The 22,705-nt window shown below is 40.6% G+C and overlaps 1 long non-coding RNA gene and 1 other non-coding gene across 2 annotated transcripts; one reads left to right on the forward strand and one right to left on the reverse strand.

Moving 5' to 3' along the window:
* The first annotated feature begins 296 nt into the window (after window positions 1–296).
* Window positions 297–403, forward strand: LOC116275990. Its single transcript, XR_004185456.1, has one exon. It is a non-coding gene; the product is annotated as a U6 spliceosomal RNA (small nuclear RNA).
* Window positions 404–14,354: 13,951 nt separating this feature from the next.
* On the reverse strand, window positions 14,355–22,703 carry LOC108586863. The gene is made up of 2 exons (XR_002523353.2): window positions 22,588–22,703; window positions 14,355–14,508 (listed from the first exon to the last, which is right to left on the reverse strand). It is a non-coding gene; the product is annotated as an uncharacterized LOC108586863 (long non-coding RNA).
* Window positions 22,704–22,705: the final 2 nt, after the last annotated feature.

Here is a 22,705-nt window from a genome sequence, read left to right on the forward strand (position 1 = left end):
CATAGTTTCAAACTATCTCCCCACAAAATACTTACTTATTACAAAGAGGAAAAGAATAACATTACATTGTTGAATCCTAGTGGCTACCACCTTAATCAAGTGATCAAAGTAAGCATCAGTAAGGGAATATAGAAATATCATGTGATAACTGATAGGATACAATGAGAAAACACAGAATTACTTCTGTGATATTTATACCAAAGTTGCATAGCTTGAATCTAATCATGAGGAAACAAATCCAAACTGAGGGATATAGTACTTAATAACTGGCCTATAAATCTTCAAGAATGACAAGGGCACTCACCTTGGCAGCACATATACTAAAACTGGAACAATACAGAGAAGGTTAGCATGGCCCCTGAACACGGATGACACACAAATTTGTGAAGTGTTTCATACTTTTTTTAAAAAAGTGTCAAGGCCATGAAAGTCAAGAAAAAACTAAAAAAGAGATATGACAGCTCCATACACCACAGGATTGTGAACCAGATTTTTTGTTATACATGGTATTATTGAGACAATTGGCAAAATTTGATTCGGATCTGGAGACTGGAGGCAGTATAATGCATCGATGTAAATTTCCTGATTTTCATGGTTATTTTGCAGTAATAGGAGAATGTCCTAATTTGTAGGAAATATACAGTACAGTATTTAAGGAATGACCCATTCAAATAGGCTTTTTTTGAGGGTCTTGTACTGTACTTACAACTTTTCTATAAGCTTGAAATTATTTTAAAATTTAAAAAGGGGTCTGGCACGGTGGCTCACACCTATAATTCTAGCACTCTGGGAGGCCAAGGCAGGTGGATCACCTGAGGTCAGGAGTTGGAGACCAGTCTGGCCAACATGGTGAAACCCTCTCTCTGGTGAAAATACAAAAATTAGCTGGGCATGGTGGCATGCACCTGTAATCCTAGCTACTTGGGAGGCTGAGGCAGGAGACTTGCTTAAACCCAGGAGGCAGAGGTTGCAGTGAGCTGAGATCCTACCACTGTACTCCAGCCTGGGCAACAGAGCAAGACTCCATCTCAAAATAAATAAATAAATAATAAAATAAAAAATAATTAATTAGTAACTTAATTTTAAAAATTAAAAAGGAGTAAGAAGTCCAGTTGAGCCCAGAAAAGCAAATTTGAAACACAGCAAGCAAAACAAGCTAGATTGCTTTACTATAACAAAATAACAGGAACTTTCATTTTTCCACTTTCCACTTTTTGCATTTCTTTGTGATAAATCACCCCATATTCTGCCAGGGATATCCATGTGCCTTGAGAACATTTATTATAGCACTTACACAAATGAAAGGAAAAGTTCATATTCACCTTCTGGAAGTCAAAATAGGATCTTAAAGCAAGTCTTGAAAGCTAGGCTTAGTATTTTCTAAATTGATTTACTTCCAAGAACATGTCAGGAAAAAGTCTAAAGAGCTTAGACCATAGGGCAGAGAGGGCATGCAAGATGCACTCCTTTTGACTAAGATGGGTAGGCCCTGAGGCTTGCTATATAAGGCACAAAATAGCAGTTCTCAAAGTGTGGCCTAGAGACCCCCTGAGGATCCTCAAGACCTTTTCAGGAGATCTGTGAGGTCAAAACTATTTCCATAATGTGCTAAAACGTTTTGTGCTTTTTTCATTCTCACACTGTCATTAAGTAGAGAGTGGAGTTTTCCAGGGGCTACATTATATATGAAATTCCAACTAACTGAATACAGAAGCAAATATGAGTTACTATTTAAGCTATCTTCTACTTAGCCAGACATTAAAGGGAATTGCAAAAACATAAAATAATGCCACTTTTTTCATCAATGGTGTTTTATTTTGAAAAATATATTTCATAAGATATGGTATGTACTATAATGAATATTATTAAAATTTCTGCTTTAATTTCTTATATGGCAAATATTGATAACTATAACCCAAACAAATCAAATTTATTTAGGGTCCTCGAAAATTTCTACAAGTATAAAGGAGTCATGAAACCAAGTGGGTTGAGAATTGCTAACATAGAAGCAGAAAGTCTATCCCTTCCAGGTTAAAGTGTTATAAAAGAAAAAAAAGAAAAAGCTACAGCCAAGAAGTCAGTTACTTGGATTCTCATATCTCTCTCTCCCTATGCCCCTGTACTTCTGCTCAAACCTTAAGTGAGTTTAGAAACATCCAGATAGGTATGGGAAACTCAAGAATATTGAGACTAACATATATTAGAAGAAGGCTGAAAACAAGAATTCTCACATTTTGTGTGTGCGTGCCATGAACCACCTTTGGAGGTCTGATAAAAACATATGGATGGCCGGGCGCGGTGGCTCACGCCTGTAATCCCAGCACTTTGGGAGGCCGAGGCGGGCGGATCACAAGGTCAGGAGATCGAGACCACAGTGAAACCCCGTCTCTACTAAAAATACAAAAAATTAGCCGGGCGTGGTGGTGGGCCCCTGTAGTCCCAGCTACTCAGGAGGCTGAGGCAGGAGAATGGCGTGAACCCGGGAGGCGGAGCTTGCAGTGAGCCGAGATCGCGCCACTGCACTCCAGCCTGGGTGACAGCGCGAGACTCCGTCTCAAAAAAAAAAAAAAAAAAAAAAAAAAAAAACATATGGATCCTGGCCAGGCACAGTGGCTCACACCTGTAATCCCAGCACTTTGGGAGGCCGAGGTGGGCGGATCACAAGGTCAGGAGATGGAGACCATCCTGGCTAACATGGTGAAACCCTGTCTCTACTAAAAATACAAAAAAAAATTAGCCAGGCATGGTGGTGGGCACCTGTAGCCCCAGCTACTCGGGAGGCTGAGGCAGGAGAATGGCATGAACCCGGGAAATGGAGCTTGCAGTGAGCCGAGATCGCGCTACTGCACTCCAGCCTAGGGCGACAGAGCTTGTGACTCCGCCTCCCAAAAATGGATCCATGCTTAGAATGTTTTTATATTCATCAAAGAAAATACACAGAATTCAAAAAACAATATGCTGAGATACATTTCTATTCATATGCCCCAAAAAAAGTCCTGCACATGACTACTTCCAAAATGGCACCAAAAAAAAATGATGCAATAGCAACTCTTGTGTGGCTATGGATAACAAGCCCAAACAAGACCCTGGAAATATACCTCTTCCCTATGGCCAGTCCTTTTCAAAATGCACAGGAGCCACCTATGCCCCATGGAATGGATACAGAAGTATAAGAAACTTGGGATTTAAAAAAAAAAAAAAAAAGGAGAAGCAGCAGCAGCCATAATGTGGGGATACTTCGACACCTCCAAATAGCTTGGACCATGTAATTCCACAGCCACTTCCGCATGTCACCTGCAGATTTATTTATCAGCACCTACCGTGGGGGATGCTGATAATGGGAGAGACTATGCATGTGTGGGGACAGGAGGCATATGGGTAATCTCTGTACTTTCCTCTCAATTTTGCTGTGAACCTAAAACTGCTTTAAAAAAATTTTTTTTAATGTTCAGCATTGCTCCTGTTGCTCATCCCTGAGTCTATCTAGACATTTAAATCCCACTTAGGGGCTGAAGTATGTACAGAATGCTTATTGTCCGTTTAAAGTCCTAGCAGGCTTCTGATTCTCATTTAAGTTCACTCCTGAGTATGAGCCTGAGTGAAAGGAATGAGATCCTGGACGTGAGCGGCCTGTCTGGGAGGCAGCCCATGCCTGCATGCAGCCATGATTCATGATGTATAACCTCCCTGTCTCACAGCCTGAGTTACCTAGTTATTCAGGAGTCCTTTAAAGTTTTGGCTTTACACAGGAATTTGTAGTTCTTCACAATCAGTCAAGGTAAATTTATCAATCAGGGTTATTTTTACTATAAACAACATTGCTAGTTACATAGTTGACATTCTGCCATTTACAGGTTTCTAGGGAAATATAATTAGAAAGTTAATCCAAGGTAAATTTTGTCCACACAGAAAAAGAAAGGGTTTTGCTAACCTTTACACATTCTTTCTCTGTACCTTTTCCCAACATTGCATTAAACACCCTTGAAGCCACTAAAAAAGGTGAAAACTCACATCAAGACCAAAACCTAAGACTAACATAACAGATATTTCAATGCTGGATCTGGGATAAACAATACTTAGTATAAGACAGATGGAATTTTTCTGTGAAAAGCACTTACACTCTGCTTCATGAAACAGAGATTGCCTGACAAGGAGTTAGAAAATAATGCACACTTCACTGCTATCTGTTTCCGAAGTCAGGGATATGGTATCTCCACCAACCAGAAATTTAGAATGCTATTCTTCTTTTTAAAAAGGGCCAATCCATGAGTTGACTGTGTCTCTCCTCCATAATGTTGGGAGACGATTCTCCAACGGTCTCTTGTGTTTCTGTATGTCTCATGAAGAGGCACTGACAGCTTGTGTTCCAGACTATCTTTTCAAGGATGTTTGTATGGCAATCTCAGAAGATAAAAAGTTGAGTCTCCCTCTAAAGCAGGACATATATTTGTTTCCTGACCACGATAGTAAATGTGTCTCTAACGAAATATTTTCATGAAAACTGACCTAATAGAAAAGAAATATCACAGACCTCACTTTTAGGAGCAAGGAAGCTAATAAATAAGCTGATTTTTTTTTTTTTTTTAAATCCCAGAAAGTTTCAGGAATTGGAGGCTCCAGATACATCTGAAGACAAAGTGTAGAGTTGAGCTTAAAACAGAAGAAATAGTTGAAAATCTGTATTTTTTTAAAAAAATCATTTCTCAGTCCTCTTTCCTTAGCCCAAAATTTGGGGACACCTTTTGCAGCTGAGGGATTAGTTATTATCCGAGAACAGGTGATTAATTGTAAGTCTTTATACTAAAAGGTGACAACCCTAACCCTCTTCCCCAGTTTGTCTCACAGAACACCAGTTTTATGCTCTGTTTGCCTCTCCTGGTCCTTTCTCTGCCATTCTCTCCCTGGCTCTGAGAAACTGACTTTTGTGGACTGTATCAACCAGGTTCCCTTAGTCTCTGGCTTGCATTTGGACTCAGCCAATGAGAGCCACCAGCATAAGATCACAGGGTAAAAGGAGAGATGAGTTTAGCTTTTATTCTCTTTCTCACCTTCCCCTGCAATTTTTGGCAGTGACTGCAGTTCTCTCCTTTCAGATACAGCAACTGTTGGATGCCCTCTCACACACCACTACAGATTACTCCAGGTTCCAGTATACGGTTAGGCCTAGGAGAGGTAATGGCTTTCTGCTGTTTTTAGTCCTGTAGCGTTTACCATCTCGATTGTTCCTGTTTGTGAAGGTTTGTAATCTTTCCCTCACTAAACTCTCTTCAAGGAATCCTTTCATTGCTCTTCACAGTTTCCCCTTTGAGTGATCCATCTGTTTCTTTCTTTTTTTTTTTTCTGGTGAGACAGAGATTTACTCTTGTTGCCCAGGCTGGAGTGCAATGGCATGATCTCAGCTCACCGCATCCTATGCCTCCCAGGTTCAAGCGATTCTCCTGCCTCAGCCTCCCAAGTAGCTGGGATTATAGGCATGTGCCACCACGCCTGGTTAATTTTGTATTGTTAGTAGAGACGGGGTTTCACGGTGTTGCCCAGGCTGATCTTGAATTCCTGATCTCAGATGATCTGCCCGCCTCGGTCTCCCAAAGTGCTGGGATTACAGGCATGAGCCACTGTGCCCGGCCAGATCCATCTGTTTCTTATAGGCCCACACAGTCACATACCCTCTGGCAATTTTGCAAGACGCTTCTACTGGACTACCTGAACAAGCCCAAGAGAAAGATCTACAGAGATTTATTTCTAATCAAAAGGGAAAAGCATGAACAAATGCCCATAAGCATGAAGGAGTTAATTGTGTTCCAGGAACTAAGTGCTACTAGGTGTTACATGTAGGGTGGGGAGTGAATGAAGAGTAGGCCCAGAAAGAGACAAATGCCAACTCAAAGAGTATCTTGTAACTCACATCAAGGATCTTGGAGTTTACACTATAGGCTCTGCAGAAGCACTGAAGGATTTGAAGTTTGAATTTCTATCAACGCTGGAATAAAAATGAAGGAAAATGTAGGCAAGGCTAGAAGATGGAAGACATGAAGACGTGACAGAGACAAACAACTGCAATGGTTTCAATGAGAAATATTGAAGGCCATGATTCAGACTGTGGTGATGGAATGGAGGAAATGGACAAAAAATTAGCAGCTACTGGGAGGCAGAATAGGTGAATGAGGGAATAGGGGGGAAACAGTCCCGATTGGCTCTTGAGCCTCTTACTTAATAATGGATAAACAGCCTTTCACTGTGATAAAGTGTAGAAGATGACAGAATTTAAGAATGAGATTTGGGCCGGGCGCGGTGGCTCAAGCCTGTAATCCCAGCACTTTGGGAGGCCAAGACGGGCGGATCACGAGGTCAGGAGATCGAGACCATCCTGGCTAACACGGTGAAACCCTGTCTCTACTAAAAAAAAAAATACAAAAAAACTAGCCGGGCGAGGTGGCGGGCGCCTGTAGTCCCAGCTACTCGGGAGGCTGAGGCAGGAGAATGGCATAAACCTGGGAGACAGAGCTTGCAGTGAGCTGAGATCCGGCCACTGTACACCAGCCTGGGTGACAGAGCAAGACTCTGTCTCAAAAAAAAAAAAAAAAGAATGAGATTCACTGGGGGAAGGAAGGAGGTGAGGCAGGAACAATGATAAAGAGTTCTATTCTGAACAAGTTGAGCTGGAAATAGCTGTGGGAAATGTGGGTGAAACTGTCCCTGAGGTGCAAGGAAAGAGCTTCCCTTCAACCAACTGGTCAGTGTAGAGGGCAATGAACTATGAGTTTTCCCCTCCCTCAATGAGGGAAAGTAAATCCACAGCAAAAGAAAAATGTAAACAAACAAACAAGCAAACGAACAAAAACAGAGCAAATCTGCCCTCGATTTTAGCATAGTAGCAGGCAACTACCAAGACCAGAATAAAGGCTCCCTGTGTAGATACCCATTCAACCACAAGATGGCATCAGAGCTTGTGATGCATGAGAGCCCTAGTCAGAACCTACCTGAGTGCAGCAAAGCCATCGCTTAATAGTTTTTGTTTGTTAGCAAGGAAGGGCTATTCACTGGCAAAAACAAAACAAAACCCCCCCCAAAAAATGACTGAAAAGAGACATTTGGAATATTCTAAAACAAATTATACAGACTATACAGTATGCTCTAGGAGCTGGGAATATGGCAGGTGATGAGCCCTACTAGAGTCAAGCAGGAGCCTGTTTAAATTGGACATTAAGCCTGTGGGATAGCAGGTGTCACATAAGCAGACAACTTCAATATAAACCACAAGGTTGACCTGGTGCGGTGGCTCACACCTGTAACCCCAGAACTTTGGGAGGCCGAGGCAGGCGGATCACTTGAGGTGAGGAGTTTGAGACCAGCCTGGCCAACATGGTGAAACCCCGTCTCTACTAAATAAAAAAAATAAAAATAAAAAAATTAGCCAGGTGTGGTGGAGGGCACCTGTAATCCCAGCTACTCAGGAGGCTCAGGCAGGAGAATCGCTTGAACCCAGGAGGCAAACATTCTAATGAGCCAAGATCGTGCCACTGCACTCCAGCCTGGACAAGAGTGAGACTCTATCTCAAAAATAAAAATAAATAAAAATTAAACCACAAAGTATGAAAGGTGATCCTGAAGTTAGGTCAATTGGCATAACAATCAGAAACAAGAACAAAAACACTAGCAGGTTTATGTATCACCAGCCATGACCTCAGGCCTCACCCCAGGTGGTTGTTGAAGAGGTCCAGATATCCTCAGGTCAAATATTAGATTAGACCTGGGCATTCTGCGCTCTTGGCCTTTAATAAATACCCCCGCAAACACTGCAGTTCAGTTCAGTCACTCACTGTGGAGCTAGATGAGTTAGCGAAAAAAAAACCATGTCAGTGCTGGCATCTCATTCCCTCTTCTCCAAAATTATATGTCCTAGTCGTCATCTAAGCATGGAGAGGAGATGGAAGCAGCAGCGGTAGAGTGAGACTTATGGCATTTCCCCCAAGATTGGGAGGGGGATATAATATTGAGATTTCTTTGAGAGGCAGGAATCTGCAGGGGCAGAGTAGGTCAATATATTTTCAAAGCAGCCACTACTTAGAGAGAGAGAGATTTGACATACCACACTCAAAAGCAGGAACTAGGAAAATCAAGCCATCTCCTATGTATTTCCTAATAATTTGAGACTCTTTAATAAAAGAATTCCATTTCTTTGAATTCAAGCTAGCTTCAGTATGCCTTTTGTACCTATTAGTATGAACTTATATGGGAAAACACAACAAACTTTATAAAGTCACGTCCTATAAATCATTGATGCCCCCACCTCCCCAGCCCAATTCACTTTTAGTTGTAACCAAAATACTAGTTATAATAGGCATTACAGACATAGTTACTATTGATACCACCAGGCCTCTCATATCACCCCAACCTCAGCCTACATGCAATTGAACTATCAATAACTATTTCATCAACTTTCAAGTTGCCTAGATATGGGCCATATCTCTGAATCATTTATACTCTAATATGTCACATGGCTACCTCCAAACCTTCCAGTTCTATTTGCTTAATTCTTACTGTCTTCAAGCTCCTCAAGACCTCTTGTCTCTTGATCCTTCTATAATAATATTCCTAATAACCTTCTCTTGCCTTTATTTTTATTACCATTCATCCAAAAATTAAAAAAAAATAGTCTATCGTTTGAACTACTCACGTAACTACATCTTTATAACTCCTCTGTATTCTTTTCATTCTGCTATATCCATTCCAAAATAACTCTAGGCCTGGATTAATATTTTCCCTTACAAAATTTATTAGAAATAAAAGTAGTCAATCCTGTAAACTGGTGCAACTACAAATCCCAACCCCAACTTTAGCTCGATTCTCAACATACTATAGCAATCTTTCTGTTTCTCTCAAGATAGTTCTCTCCCATTTTCTAACAACAGGTGTTCCAAAATTGAACTACTCTTTTCACCAAGCAATCATTGTGAGGATTAAATACTTCAATACCCGCTAACTTGATTTTAGCCAATGATCTCTCTTCCTTACATCAGTGACAAAAATATAGGCCATGGAGAAGAGTTTAACATGAAGACTATTTCCTACCTAAAAAACTCATGTGTAGGCCAGGCACAGTGGCTCAAGCCTGTAATCCCAGCACTTTGGGAGGCCAAGGAGGGCGAATCACGAGGTCAGGCGTTCAAGAACAGCTTGGCCAAAATGATGAAACCCTGTCTGCACTAAAAATACAAAAAAATCAGCCAGGCACAGTGGCGGGCGCCTGTAATCCCACCTACTTAGGAGACTGAGGCAGGAGAATCGCTTGAACCCGGGAGGTGGAGATTGCAGTGAGCCGAGATCACGCCACTGCACTCCAGCGCTGATGACAGAGTGAGACTCCATCTCAAACAAACAAACAAACAAACAAAAACTCATGTGCATCTCTACCAATAGTTCCTCCCAGCTATTCATTCTAAAAGAAATGTCCCTCCATTTGTAAAAGGCTGGCAGGGCACGGTGGCTCACACCCATAATCCCAGCACTTTGGGAGACTGAGGCAGATGGATCACTAGGTCAGGTGTTTGAGACAAGTCTGGCCAACATGGTGAAACCCCATCTCTACTAAAAATACAAAAAATTAGCCCAGTGTGGTGGCAGGCACCTACAATCCCAGCTACGCAGGAGGCTAAAGCAGAAGAATCACTTGAACCCAGGAGGCGGAGGTTGCAGTGAGCTGAGACCATGCCACTGCACTCCAGTCTGGGCAACAGAGAGAGACTGTCTTAAAACAAAAGCTAACAATTCATTAATCTTTGCTCAAAGAAAAAAAAAAAATCTCAGCTAAGTCAAAGGCAAGTGTTTCCAACTCTGCAGACAAATATTTCCTTAGTCCTAGCTGGTCTAAGCTCTTTCTCTCTCCTTCTTTTTACGTATTTCTTGGGGAACAAATATCTTTGTGTTTGTCTCCAGGCACTCACCTCTTGATTACACTCTGATACCATAACCAAGCTTCTGCCCTACAAACCTGTTGTCCCCAAGGCCCCATGATCGCCAAGCCCAAAGAGTATACTTTAACCTTTATTACATTTGCCTTTTGGGCAGCATTTGACATTAGAGACAAAATGTTTCCAAATTGCAAATCTGTAACAATAATAACAACAACTACTATATACTATGTACCTAAGGTGCTAAGTGTTTTATACATGTTACCTTATTTAAGCCTCACAACGATTCCATCTCATTAATGAGGAAATGGAAGTAAACTAACTTGCCAATAGATATACAGAGAGTAAGAGAAAGAACTCAGATCTGGAATCAGGGCTGACTCTAAAATCCATTCCCTTAATGACTATGCTATTTTCAGACCTATGTAGCATGCTGCCTACTAGCCAGTCCCTCTTGGATTACAAAGTAAATTCAAAATGACCAAGCCTAAAACTAAACATATCTTCTTAACCCCAAACAAACCCTTTTTCCAGTATTACTTACTTCTCTAAATGGTACCATTATCCACCAGAATGTCCAAATCAGAAACAAGAAAGTTTTCTTTAAAAATTTCCCTCTTCCAAGACCTACATCAAATTGATCATTTAATTCTGTCAACTACATTCCCTTAACTTCTCTCCAATCTGCCCATCCTTACTTTCAGAGCTTTGGGTTAGGCCCTCTACATGTCTCACCATGAAAACTACAGAAATTTCTGAGACAGAATTATCATCTAGAATGCCATCCACTTCTAATCAATTCTCCACACACTATCAAAGTGATCATTCTAAAACTCAAATGTTGGTGAGAATGTGAACAACCTGGATCCCTCACATACTGCTGCTGGTGGGAATGTAAAATGGTATAGCTACTCTGGAAAATAATTTAACAGTTTTTTTAAAACACTAAATACTTCTCATGTTACCCAGAAATTGCCATCCTGGGCATTTATCCCAGAGAAACAAAACTTAAGTCCGCATAAAATCTTACATATGATTTTTCATTACAGTTGTATTTGTAATAGCAAAAAAACTGGAAATAATCAAAATGTCCATCTGTAGATGAATGGTTAAACAAATTGTGGGTACATCTGTAAATAAAAGGAAACTATCAAAACTATTGATATACACAACTTGGATGCAAGGGCATTATACTAAGTGGGGGAAAAAAGCACCAATCTCAAAAGGTTACATGTATAATGATGGATGCAAGGGCATTATACTAAGTGGGGGAAAAAAGCACCAATCTCAAAAGGTTACATGTATAATGATTTTGCTTACACAACTTTCTTGAAATGACAATATTAGAGATTAAAAAAAAAAAAAAAAAGAAAAAACAATTAGGGCTGGGCACGGTGGTTCATGCCTGCCATTCCAGTACTTTGTAAGGCCAAAGCGGGGGATGACTTGAGGCCAGAAGTCTGAGACCAGCCTGGGCAACATGGCAAAACCCCGTCTCTACTAAAAATACAAAAATTAGCTGGGCCTGGTGGTGCACACCTGTAGTGCGAGCTACTTGGGTGGCTGAGGCACAAGAATCACTTGAACCCAGGAGGCAGAGGTTGTAGTGAGTCAAGATGGCTCTGGAGAATAGCCAAAAGTCTACAGCAACCAAGAAAATGCTGAACCAAGAAAGTGGGCAGACCACTTGAGTCTGGGAGTTCCAGACCAGCCTGGACAATGCAGCAAAACTCTATCCCTACCAAAATAAAATACAAAAACTAGCCAGGCATTGTGGCACATGCCTATAGTTCCAGCTACTTAGGAAGCTGAGGTAGGGGAGTTAACTTATACTGCGAGGTCAAGGCTGCAGTGATTCATGATTGTGCCACTGCACTCCAGCCTGGGTGACAGAGTGAGGCTCTGTCTCAAAAAAAAAAAAAAAAAAAAAAGAGCAACTTACTATCTAAAGCCATCTGCAGATTCCGTCAAAATGTCAATGACATTCTTCACAGAAATAGAAAAAAAAAAATCCTAAAATTTGTATAGAACCACAAAAAACAAAGCCATCCTGAGCACAAAGTTGGAGATTTCACACTACCTGACTGTAAAATATACTACAAAGCTGCAGTAACCAAAACAGCATAGTACTGGCATAAAAACAGACACACAGACCAATGGAACAAAATAGAGAACCCAGAAATTAATTCACATATCTACAATCTACAGTCAACTAAACTTTGACACAGATGCCAAGAAAACTCACTGGGAGAAAGGACAGTCTCTTCAATAAATGGTCTTGGGAAAACTGCATCTCCGTATGCAGAAGAACAAAATTAGACTTCATCTCTCACCCTATACAAAAATCTACTCAAAATGGATAAAATACATAAATGGAAGACCTGAAAATATAAAACTACTAAAAGAAAACGTAGGTGAACTGCTTCAGAACATTGGTCTGGGAAAATATTTTATAAGCCCTCAAAAGTAAAGGCAATAAAAGCAAAAATAAATAAATGAGATTATATATAACTAAAAGGCAATCAACAGAATGAAAAGACAAACCAGAAAATGAGAGAAAATATTTGCAAATGACTCATGTGACAAGTGATTAATACCCAGAATATACAAGAAACTCAAACACCTCAATAGCACAAAAATACAATCTGATTTTTAAATGAGTAAACGATCTGAACAGACATTTCTTAAAAGATACACAGTAGGCCAGGCGCAGTGGCTCAAGCCTCTAATCCCAGCACTTTGGGAGGCCGAGACGGGCGGATCACGAAGTCAGGAGATTGAGACCATCCTGGCGAACACAGTGAAACCTCGTCTCTACTAAAAAAATACAAAAAACTAGCTGGGACTACAGGCGCACGCCAACAAAACCAAGATACATAAAAATGGCAGGCTGGGCACAGTGTCTCACACCTGTAATCTAGCACTTTGGGAGGCCAAGGCAGGCAGATCACTTGAGGCCAGGAGTTCAAAACCAGCCTGGCCAACATGGTGAAACCCGGTCTCTTCTAGGAAAAAATACAAAAATTAGCCAGGCGTAGTGACACGCACCTGCAGTCCCAGCTACTTGGGAGGCTGAGGCAGGAGAATTGTTTGAACCTGGGAGGTGGAGGCTGTAGTGTGCTGAGATTGTGCAACTGCACTCCAGCCTGGGCAACAGAGCAAGAGCGAGAGAGAGAGAGAGAGAGAGAGAGAGAGAGCGCGCCAAAAAACACATGACAAAATGCCCAACATCATTAATCATCAGGGAAATGCAAATAAAAAGCACAATGAGGTTTTATTTCACCCCAGTTAGAATGGCTACCATCAAAAAGACAAAAAAATAACAGATTCTGACACGGATGTGGAGGAAAGGAAACTCTAACTGTTGGTGGAAATGTAAACTAGTAGAGCCACTATTAAAAATGTTACAGAGGTTTCTAAAACAACTAAAAACAGAAGTACCATATGATCCAGCAGTCCCACTACTGGGCATTTATCCAAAGGAAAGGGAATTAGTATATCTAAGAGACAACTGTACTTGCAAGTTTATTACAGCACTATTCACAATGGCCAAGATTTAGAATCCACCTAGGGGTTCAACAACAAATGAATGGATAAAGAAAATGTGGTATATACAAATGGAATACTATTAAACTATAAAAAATGAATGAAATCTTGTCATTTGCAATAACATAGACGGAGTTGGAAGACATTATGTTCAATAAAATAAGCCAGAAACAAAACATTAAACACCATATATTCTCACTTATATATGGAAGCTAAAAAATTTGATCTCATAGAAGTAAAAAGTGGAATACAGGATACTAGAGGCTGGGAATGATAGGGAGAAGGGAGGGGTGAGGAGAGATTCGTTAAAGGTTATAAAATTACAGCTAGATGAGAAGAATAAGTTCTAGTGTTCTGCATCACTGTAGGATGACTATAGTTAATAAGAATATAATTCAGGCCACATATAGTGGCTCACACTTGTAATCCCAGCACTTTGGGAGGCTGAGAAGGGTGGATCGCTTGAGCCTAGAAATTTGAGACCAGCCTAGGAAACATGGTGAAATCCCATCACTACCAAAAAATACGAAATTTACCTGGGCATGATGGTACATGCCTGAAGTCCCAGCTACTCCTGAGGCTGAGCTGGAAGGATCCTTTGAGCCTGGGAGGCAGAGACTGCAGTGAGCCAAGATTGTGCCACTATACTCTAGCCTGGGTGACAGAGACCCTGTCTCAAAAAAAAAAAAAAAGAAAAAAAAAGAAATATAATTTCAAACAGCAAAAAGAAAGACACTGAATGTTTCCAACACCAGAAAAAGATAAATGTTTGAGATCATGGATATGCTAATTAACCAGATCTGATCACTACGCATTATATGTATAAAAACAACACTGTGTACCCCATGAACATGTATAATAACTATTTGTCAATTAAAAAAGTAAAAAGAGGAAATGTTCTTGTACAAAAGCTTTGCAGCATTTTTTATTGCCCTTATTGACCTCCCACCCCATGGGAAAACAGCCTGTTGCATGACGAAAGTGATGCCACCTTGAAGTGAAACTGCCATGATGACCATGATGACTTCTGCAGCAAGGTCTTTAAGAATGCCTGTAACACAGACAACTTCTCATAAATAAACAATCCCTGTTGCATAAATAAAGATGCTTATCTAATCTCCCCAGGGGTCACGTTTCACAAGAAAGTCTGAAGCATGATGAGCTACACAAATCTTTACCCTAAAAGCTTGCTTTACAAAGGATATTTTCTGGAGGGCAGGTAGAGGGATCCACCATCTCATGCCCACCCAACACATTGCTTCTGTTCATAAGTCCTATTAAATGTTTCTTTCTGAAGAACTGGATTTTTCAGCTTGCTTTCTTCAGCATCTCAGCATCTTTGGCAGCAGTCTTGACGACAGCACCCTGTCTTCAAGGTTCCAGTGTGGGACCTTGGTCCCTGGTTGTGGAGGGAGCACAGACCTTATGCTTAGAGAATTGTGTGTGTTTGTCTGTTCTAACTTATTTGGCAGTGTATTAGTCTGGATTCTTCAGAGAAACACAACCAACAGGAAAAAGAGGGAATGAGAGAGAGAGAGAGAGAGAGAGAGAAGAAAAAAAGAGAAAGAGAGAGATTGATTTACTCTAAGGAATTGGCTCATTGAAGTATGGAAGGCTAAGAAATCCAAGATCTGCATCACTAAACTAGTGACCCAGGAGAGTCAATGATATAGTTCCAGTCCAAGTGTATTAGTCTGTTCTCACAATGCCAATAAAGATATACCCCAAACTGGGTAATTTATAAAGGAAAGGGGCTTAATTGACTCACAGGTCAGCATGGCTGGAGAGACCTCAGAAAACTTACAATCTTGGTGGAATGGGAAGCAAACACATCCTTCTTCACATGGCAGTGGCAAGGAAAAGTGCTGAGCAAAAAGGAGAAGAGCCCCTTATAAAACCATTGGCTATCATGAGAACTCACTATCACAAGAACAAGCATGGGGTAACCGCCCCCATGATTCAATTACCTCCCACCAGGTCCCTCCCATGACACGTGGGGATTATGGGAACTACAATTCCAGATTAGATTTTGATGGAGACACAGCCAAACCATATCACCCAGTATGAAGGTCTGAGAAACAGGAGAGCCAATAGTGTAAGTTCTAGTCCAAGAATGAGTCCAAAGGCAGAAGACTAAATGTCCTAGCTCAAATATATTCGGCCAAAAGAAAGAATTCTGTCTTACTCAGCCTTTTATTCTATTAAGGCCTTCAATAGATTGGATAAGGCTCATCCATGTTGAGAAGAGTAATCTGCTTTACTCTGTCCAATCCAAAAATTAATCTCATTCAGAAACAGCCTCACAGGCAAACTAAGAAAAAAATGTTTAACCAAACATCTGGCAATCCATGATACAGTCATATTGACACATAAAATTTACCATCACAGAGCACTATTTGAAAGAATGATACAAGGCACCTGACTTTCTTTTATACAACTTGAAACCTATTAAGCGTGGAAAAAAAAACAGCTACACAGAAGACATTCTTCAAAAACATTGTAAGACAAATGGACAACATGCTGCCACCTAGGGCAAAGAATTACAATTGAGGCAAATAATAGATGCAGTGAAAGCCTGCAAGGAAAAGCTGGGTAGAGTTTCTTCGGGAAATTATTCAAAAGTGTCTCCATATGCTGAGGAATTTAGAAGCTATGCACATGCCTAGGGCAGGATGCATATTCAAAAACAATCTATAAAGACTGTAAGCTTTTAATTCTTGCTTATCTTTGGGCTCAGCACAAGTAGGGAGTGAAGGTTTAGGCAGGGTTATAAATGACCTCGCTAAGTACTGAAAGCATGCTGTAACACACAGTCAATCTTCAAAGGTTGGAAGACGTTTTTTTGTTTCTTTTATTATTTTATTCTATTCTAGTGTAGCTCCTGGTGTTCAGGAAAATATCTATCAAAGCACCAGCTGAACACAAGCTAAAGGAACAGAGACTTCAAAGACCACACATGACAAAGAATACAGACTTTACAAAGATCATATAGAAAAGACACTAAACAAGCAAACAACTGTATTTCACAGGAAGCAACAACAACAACAACAACAAATCCTGAGAAGGGAGAAGAATCTGATGTCCAGAGTTAGCATATTTTAATATTCAAATGTCCAGTTTCCAGCAAAAACGTTATGAAGCATGCAAAGAAACTAGAAAGTACAGTTTATTTACAGAAGAAATTAATATAAGCTCTCCCTAAGGAAGAACAAACCCTGAACATATTAGACAAAAATTTAAAATCAACTGTCTTAAATATGCTCAGAGAGGTAAAGGAAACCACAGACAAAGAGTTAAAGGAAACCAGAAGAATGATGTCTTAACAACAGAAAATATCAACAAAGATAGAAATTATGAAAAGAAACCAAGTAGAAACTGTGAAGCTAAAAAATACAATAACTGAAATGAAAATTCACTACAGGGTTACAATAGCAGATTTGAGCAGGCAGAATAAAGAAACAGTGAACTTACAACTGTCGACTAAAATCAAAATTATCCAGACCAAGTAGTATAAAGAAAAAAGAATGACCAGGCATGGTGGCTCACACCTGTAATCTCAGCACTGTGGGAGGCTGAGAGAGGAGAATCGCCTGAGCCTGGGAGTTCAAGACCATAGAAAGACCCTGTCTTTACAAAAATTTTTTTAAAAAAATGTTAGCTGGGTATCGTGGTATGTGTCTGTAGTTTGAGCTACTTGGGAGGCTGAGGTGGAAAGACCTCTTGAGCACAGGCGTTCATGAGGCAGTGAACCATAATTCTCCTTGTCAGCCTGGGTGACAGAAACAGACTCTGTCTCAAAAATTTAAAAAAATGAAAAAACTGAAGAATAATTATTGGAGTCTTAAAAAATCTATGGGAATAATCAAGAGTACCACCATATACATTACAGGAGTCCCAGAAGGAGAAGAAAAATAAAACAGTGCAAAAAAAATGTTGAAGAAATAACCAAAAACTGCCCAGATTTGGTAAAAGACAGGAACCTATGCACCCAAGAATCTCAACAAACTCCAAGAAGGATAAATATAAAGAGTTCCACACTGAGACACATTATAATCAAATTGTCAAAAGACAAAGACAAAAAAAAAAAAATCTTAAAAGCAGTGAGAGGAGAGATTTGTCACATACAAGTGATTCTCTACAATAAGAGCATCTGATTTCTCATCAGAAACTATGTAGGAAAGAAGGCAGTGGGTTAACATAGTCAAAGTGCTGAAAGAAAAATACTATCTACCAAGAATTCTATATTCAGCAAAGTGTCCTTCAAAAATGATGGAGAAATTAAGACATTAGCATGTAAATAAAAGCTGAAAGAGTTTGTCACAAGTAGACCTATACTATAAGAAATACTAAAGGGAGTTCTTCAGGCTTAAATGAAAGAAAACTAGACAGTAACTAAAAGCTCTAAGAAGAAATCAAAAAGTTAGATAAATATAACTACATCAGTAAATACAAAAGCCAGGATCGCTATATTTTTGGTGTGTGGTTCCCCTTTTTTTATATGATTTAAAAGACAAGTGCATAAAATAATTACAAATCTATCTTAATGAACACACAACGTATATAGATGTAATTGGTAATGATAGAAACATACAGGAGAGGTCTCAGCTGTTTAGAAGCAGAGTTTTTGTATGCTATTGAAACTAAGTTGGTATCAATTCATACTAGGGTATTATAGATTTAGGTGGAAATAACCCAAATGTCAATGGAGTAACAGATAAATAAAATGTGGTACACACACACACACAAAATATGGAATACTGTCAGCCATAAAAAGGAATCAAGTACTGATCTACAATGTACAATTTTTGAGGTGTATAAACCTCAGAAAAAAACTGTGAAGGAAGTTATACATAAAAGGTCCATATTGTAATATTGTATGATTCCATTTATATGAAATATCCAAATATGTAAATTCATAGAGACAGGAAGAAGACTGGTGTTTGCCTGAGACTGTGGGGAGGGGACAAGAGAGAGTGACTGCTTAATGGGTATGAGATTTCCTTTTAGGATGATAAAAAATGTTTTATAGGTGGTGGTTGCAGAATATTGTGAATGCATTAAATGTCATTGAATTGTGCACTTTAAAATGGTTATTTTAAGTGAACTTTACCTTAGGTTTTTTTTTAATTAAAAGTCCTGACCATGCAGAAACATGAAAATGTTCATATTGTATTACAATCATACACCACAGGCAGATTTTTTTTAAAAGAGGAAACAGAAAATAACAGCATGCACTGCACAAAGTAATGTTCAGTAACACTTTTAAAGCTTTTTGTTTTAGTTAATTGTAGTTTTGTATATTTATTAGGTTATAATGTACAATATTTCCTACTGTGGGTTGCAAAAAAAAAAAAAAAAAAAATTGGAAAACCCTGAAAATAAAATCCTGCTGCTACACTCTTTTAATTATTCTTCTGTGGCAGGCATGGAAACATGCAATTCTGATCTTTTGTTAAAAAAAAAAAAAAAAGCAGTCACTGAGCTGTGAGGAGTGCAGTTCGCTGACAGCCTCTGGCTGCAAAGCCTTTGAGATTTGTTAAAGTCTTTGTGCCAAGGCCATGTTCTTCCCAGGCAGCCTCCAGTCTGGTGGACACCAGGGCCTGGCCATGTCTGCCCACTGCAGGACTTCTCTGATAGACAACCCCAAATCTTCCTATTGGGTTAGCCAAGACCTTGTCAAATCTCCACTGCAATCTTAGACTGCACCTACCCAATTCCACTTTCATCAATCTTTCCTTTTACAAATGTCAGATCTGTATCAAGATCTGAAGATTTCCCAGGTCCAGTTCTTCTTCCTCCCCCTTGGTCTTTCACAGGACCTATTTCCCAATAATCCTCATTCCAATTTGGCATCAGCTTCCTGGGTGATCCAAACTGATACATCCTCAACACTTATCACAATTTGTAATATGATTACATGTTTGTATATTGTCTCCATCACATAGCAATTTATTTGGCAGCCTTTTTCACTGAAGGGTCCTCCTCTCACAAAACCTGGATAACCTCCTCACTGACTCCCTCCTTGTAGCCTATACAGGGGAGTAGTGGTTTTACTCTGTGCCCTACATAAGGGTACCCAGCTAAGAGAGTGAGAGGGGGCTGAAATCCTGTTTCAGGGCTATATCTGCCAAGAGTAGAATTTCTTAACCATGGCACTACTCACATTTTAAAATAGTTAATCCTTTGTAATGTTGGGGGGCGCTGTCCCCCCCACCATTACACTATGACATTTAGTAGTATATCGGTCCTCTACCCACAAGATGACACTGGCACCCTCTCTAATTGTGACATTCATACATGTCTCCAGACATTGCCAATTGTCCCAAGGGGGGGCAAAACTTTTCCTGCTTAAGAACCCTTGGCCTTGATGAAACAGCGTTTTTCTACTTTCTGCAAGTGTCATATGGTCAGTTAGTAGTCCTGCTACAATTTTTCATGGTCCCAGGAATATTCCTCCAGGCTAAGCAGCCCCAGATGTCTTGGTAGCAACTCGCACACAGCGTGAAGCTTTCTGTCTCTTCCTTTTATATCCCTTTTTTTGGACCCTACATGGGTGTCTGCATGTGTTCCCATGAAGTATAGGCCTAGGATGGGACAGACTATCCCAGGTGGCTGTGAACTGCAAATCCATTTCCAACCATTTTCTCAACACGGTCTCCCTTCCAAGCAGACAGAAACTTAAAGGAGGGCCAATCCAGTGCAGCATTGAAACTGCCTTTGCAAAATTATGGCTGAAACAGTGAAAGAAATATAACTTAACTGACTCCTCCTTGCTTCTAACCTCCAAGCTGTCCTTATTCATTACTGAGTGTAGGCTGAACTAACTTTGGGAGAAACTTGGTTTGTAGTCTATAAACAAAGACTGTAATAGCCCTTTCCCAAAGCAGACCTCCTTCTTCCCTGGAGACTAGATTGCCTTTGTAGAACTAACATTAGCCACAATATTAGAAACTATGGTTTAGGAGTCATGCAGCTGGAGGCTACAAGATTCTGACCCTCCTTAAACTGCTCCTAAGATCAGTGCTTGAGATATTTTTCAGACCCAGCACACAGAGGATCAGCTGGCACCACCCAGATCAATAAACTGGCTCATCTGACTTTGTGACCCCCCAAACCAGGAACTGACTCAGCGCAAGAAGACAGTTTCTACTCACTATGATTTCATCCCTGACCAATCAGCACTCTAGTTCACTGGGTTCCCCCCACCAAATTATCCTCAAAAACTCTGATCCCCAAAAGCTCAGGGGAGACTGATTTCAGTAATAATAAAACACTAGTCTCCCGCACAGCCAGCTCTGCATCAATTACTCTTTCTCCATTGCAATTCCCTTGTCTTGAATCGGCTCTGTCTAGGGAGCAGGCAAGGTGAACCCCTTGGGCAGTTACAGTATGTTGCCATTAAGGGGCAGATGAACTGTACCTTGGCCTGTATGCCTTCTCATCACACTTTGTTATCCACAAACTGTTTAATCCAGTTTTGTTTGGAAAATTACTAGTCATCTTATGTAAATTCCTGCGGCCATTCACATTGGGGCATACTACATACTACTTCCTTCTTACATGAGAAGTGGCCAATTAAAAAGAAGTGTGCATTTCTGAGTGCCTGCCCTTAATACTTCAGGGTTCCTATTTTGCCTAAACTTGTGAGCCATGGCCATCTTCATCAGGCACAAAAACCTCTTACACCTCAATTTCAAGTGCTTTGAAATCTGAATGACCATCCCTTCAAACTTCCCCTATCAAAGTATATTTCACACATGCCATTTAACCTGTTTTAAGGCCGGTTCCCACAAGACTAGTGCAAATCCATGTCCAATCATTTTCTCATTATGGTGTACAAGAAAGAAACTTCATTTTATCCAGGTAAGTTTGTTTCCTTTCCCCCTACCTCCAACTGTTGTTTTTCCTTACTTGCATTCATGTGGATGTTTTAAATTTATATTTTGGATTTTGATTATTCAGTGTGTACAAAATTCAGATGTGTAATACCTAACCTTGTTTTTTACTTTGTTTTTATACTCTTCCTTAATCACCTAGCCTTGTTTCCACATGATAAGCTCTCCCTTAGCTAAGAAAGCTGGACGAACTCCATTTGGCTCCATCATTTGCAAGGTTTCAAGGACTCCTTACCCACCCCCTTCCTCTGGCCGAGAATTTCGAGCGTTTGCCATCTCTCGTCGCCAGCTAATAAAGGACTCTTAAATTTGTCTCAAAGTGTGGCGTTTCTCTAACTCACTCGGGTACAACAGATGCAGGATTTAGAAGGGATTGCAAAAGTCACTTAAAAAAAGATCAATCCATTACAACCTTTTCAGTAAAGCCACTTAATGGGGAAATGTGATATGCGACTAGGAAGTTGAGTAATTTTCTTAAAGTGTAAAATAAAAAGAAGCTCTCATCAATGGGGTGAAGAGGACAGACTTCATGCAGGACTGGAGTTGAACAGGGTTCAGGGCTGAAAACACACCTTACTTCCCTCGCTTCCCCTTCTCTACTTTCAAGACTGAACCAATGTGCCCTATACAAGGCGAAGGATACACCCAGTTACTCCGCGGTATCACAGCGAAGATTCACTGGGTGCAGTCTAAGGCGGGACGCAGCCTGGGGGCCACCGTCACAAGCTGCATGCACCAACCTACAGTTGTTGAGATTAATGTTTCTAGAATGTGAGGTGATTTAAAAATAATAATAATCACTTCCTGGCCCGGCGCGGTTGCTTGCCTGTAATCCTAGCACTTTGGGAGGCCAAGATGGGAGGATCGCTTAGAACCCAGGGGTTGGAGACTAGCCTGGGCAACATGGCGACGCCTCCTCTCTACAAAATAAAAATTAGCCAAGCATGGTCGCGCACGCCGGTAGTTCCAGCTACTCAGAGGCTGAGGTGGGAAGATCCCTTGGAGTTCCAGGCTGCAGTGAGCCGTTATTGCGCCACTGCACTCAGGCCTGGGCGACAGAGCGAGAACCTATCCCCCACGCCCCAAAATATCACACTTCCTGAGGGAATGGTTCAAACTAAACATCCCACTTTGTGCGTAACTTTACATTCAATCCATCATCCCCTCAAGAACAAAATGTTCTTTCTCCCCCTCAAACATGGAGGGCAGAAAAACAGACGTTCTCTCAAACCCACCGAGCACGCTGTTTTCCTGAGACAGAAGAGACGGATAACAGCCGCTGCTGCGCACAGCCTAGTGGGGGAGGACGGCAGCCAGGAAGGGCCAAACTTAGCCGCAGCAGCGCCGGAGCGC

This window comes from Papio anubis, chromosome 7, assembly GCF_008728515.1.
Source record: "Papio anubis isolate 15944 chromosome 7, Panubis1.0, whole genome shotgun sequence".
Lineage (NCBI taxonomy): Eukaryota > Metazoa > Chordata > Mammalia > Primates > Cercopithecidae > Papio > Papio anubis.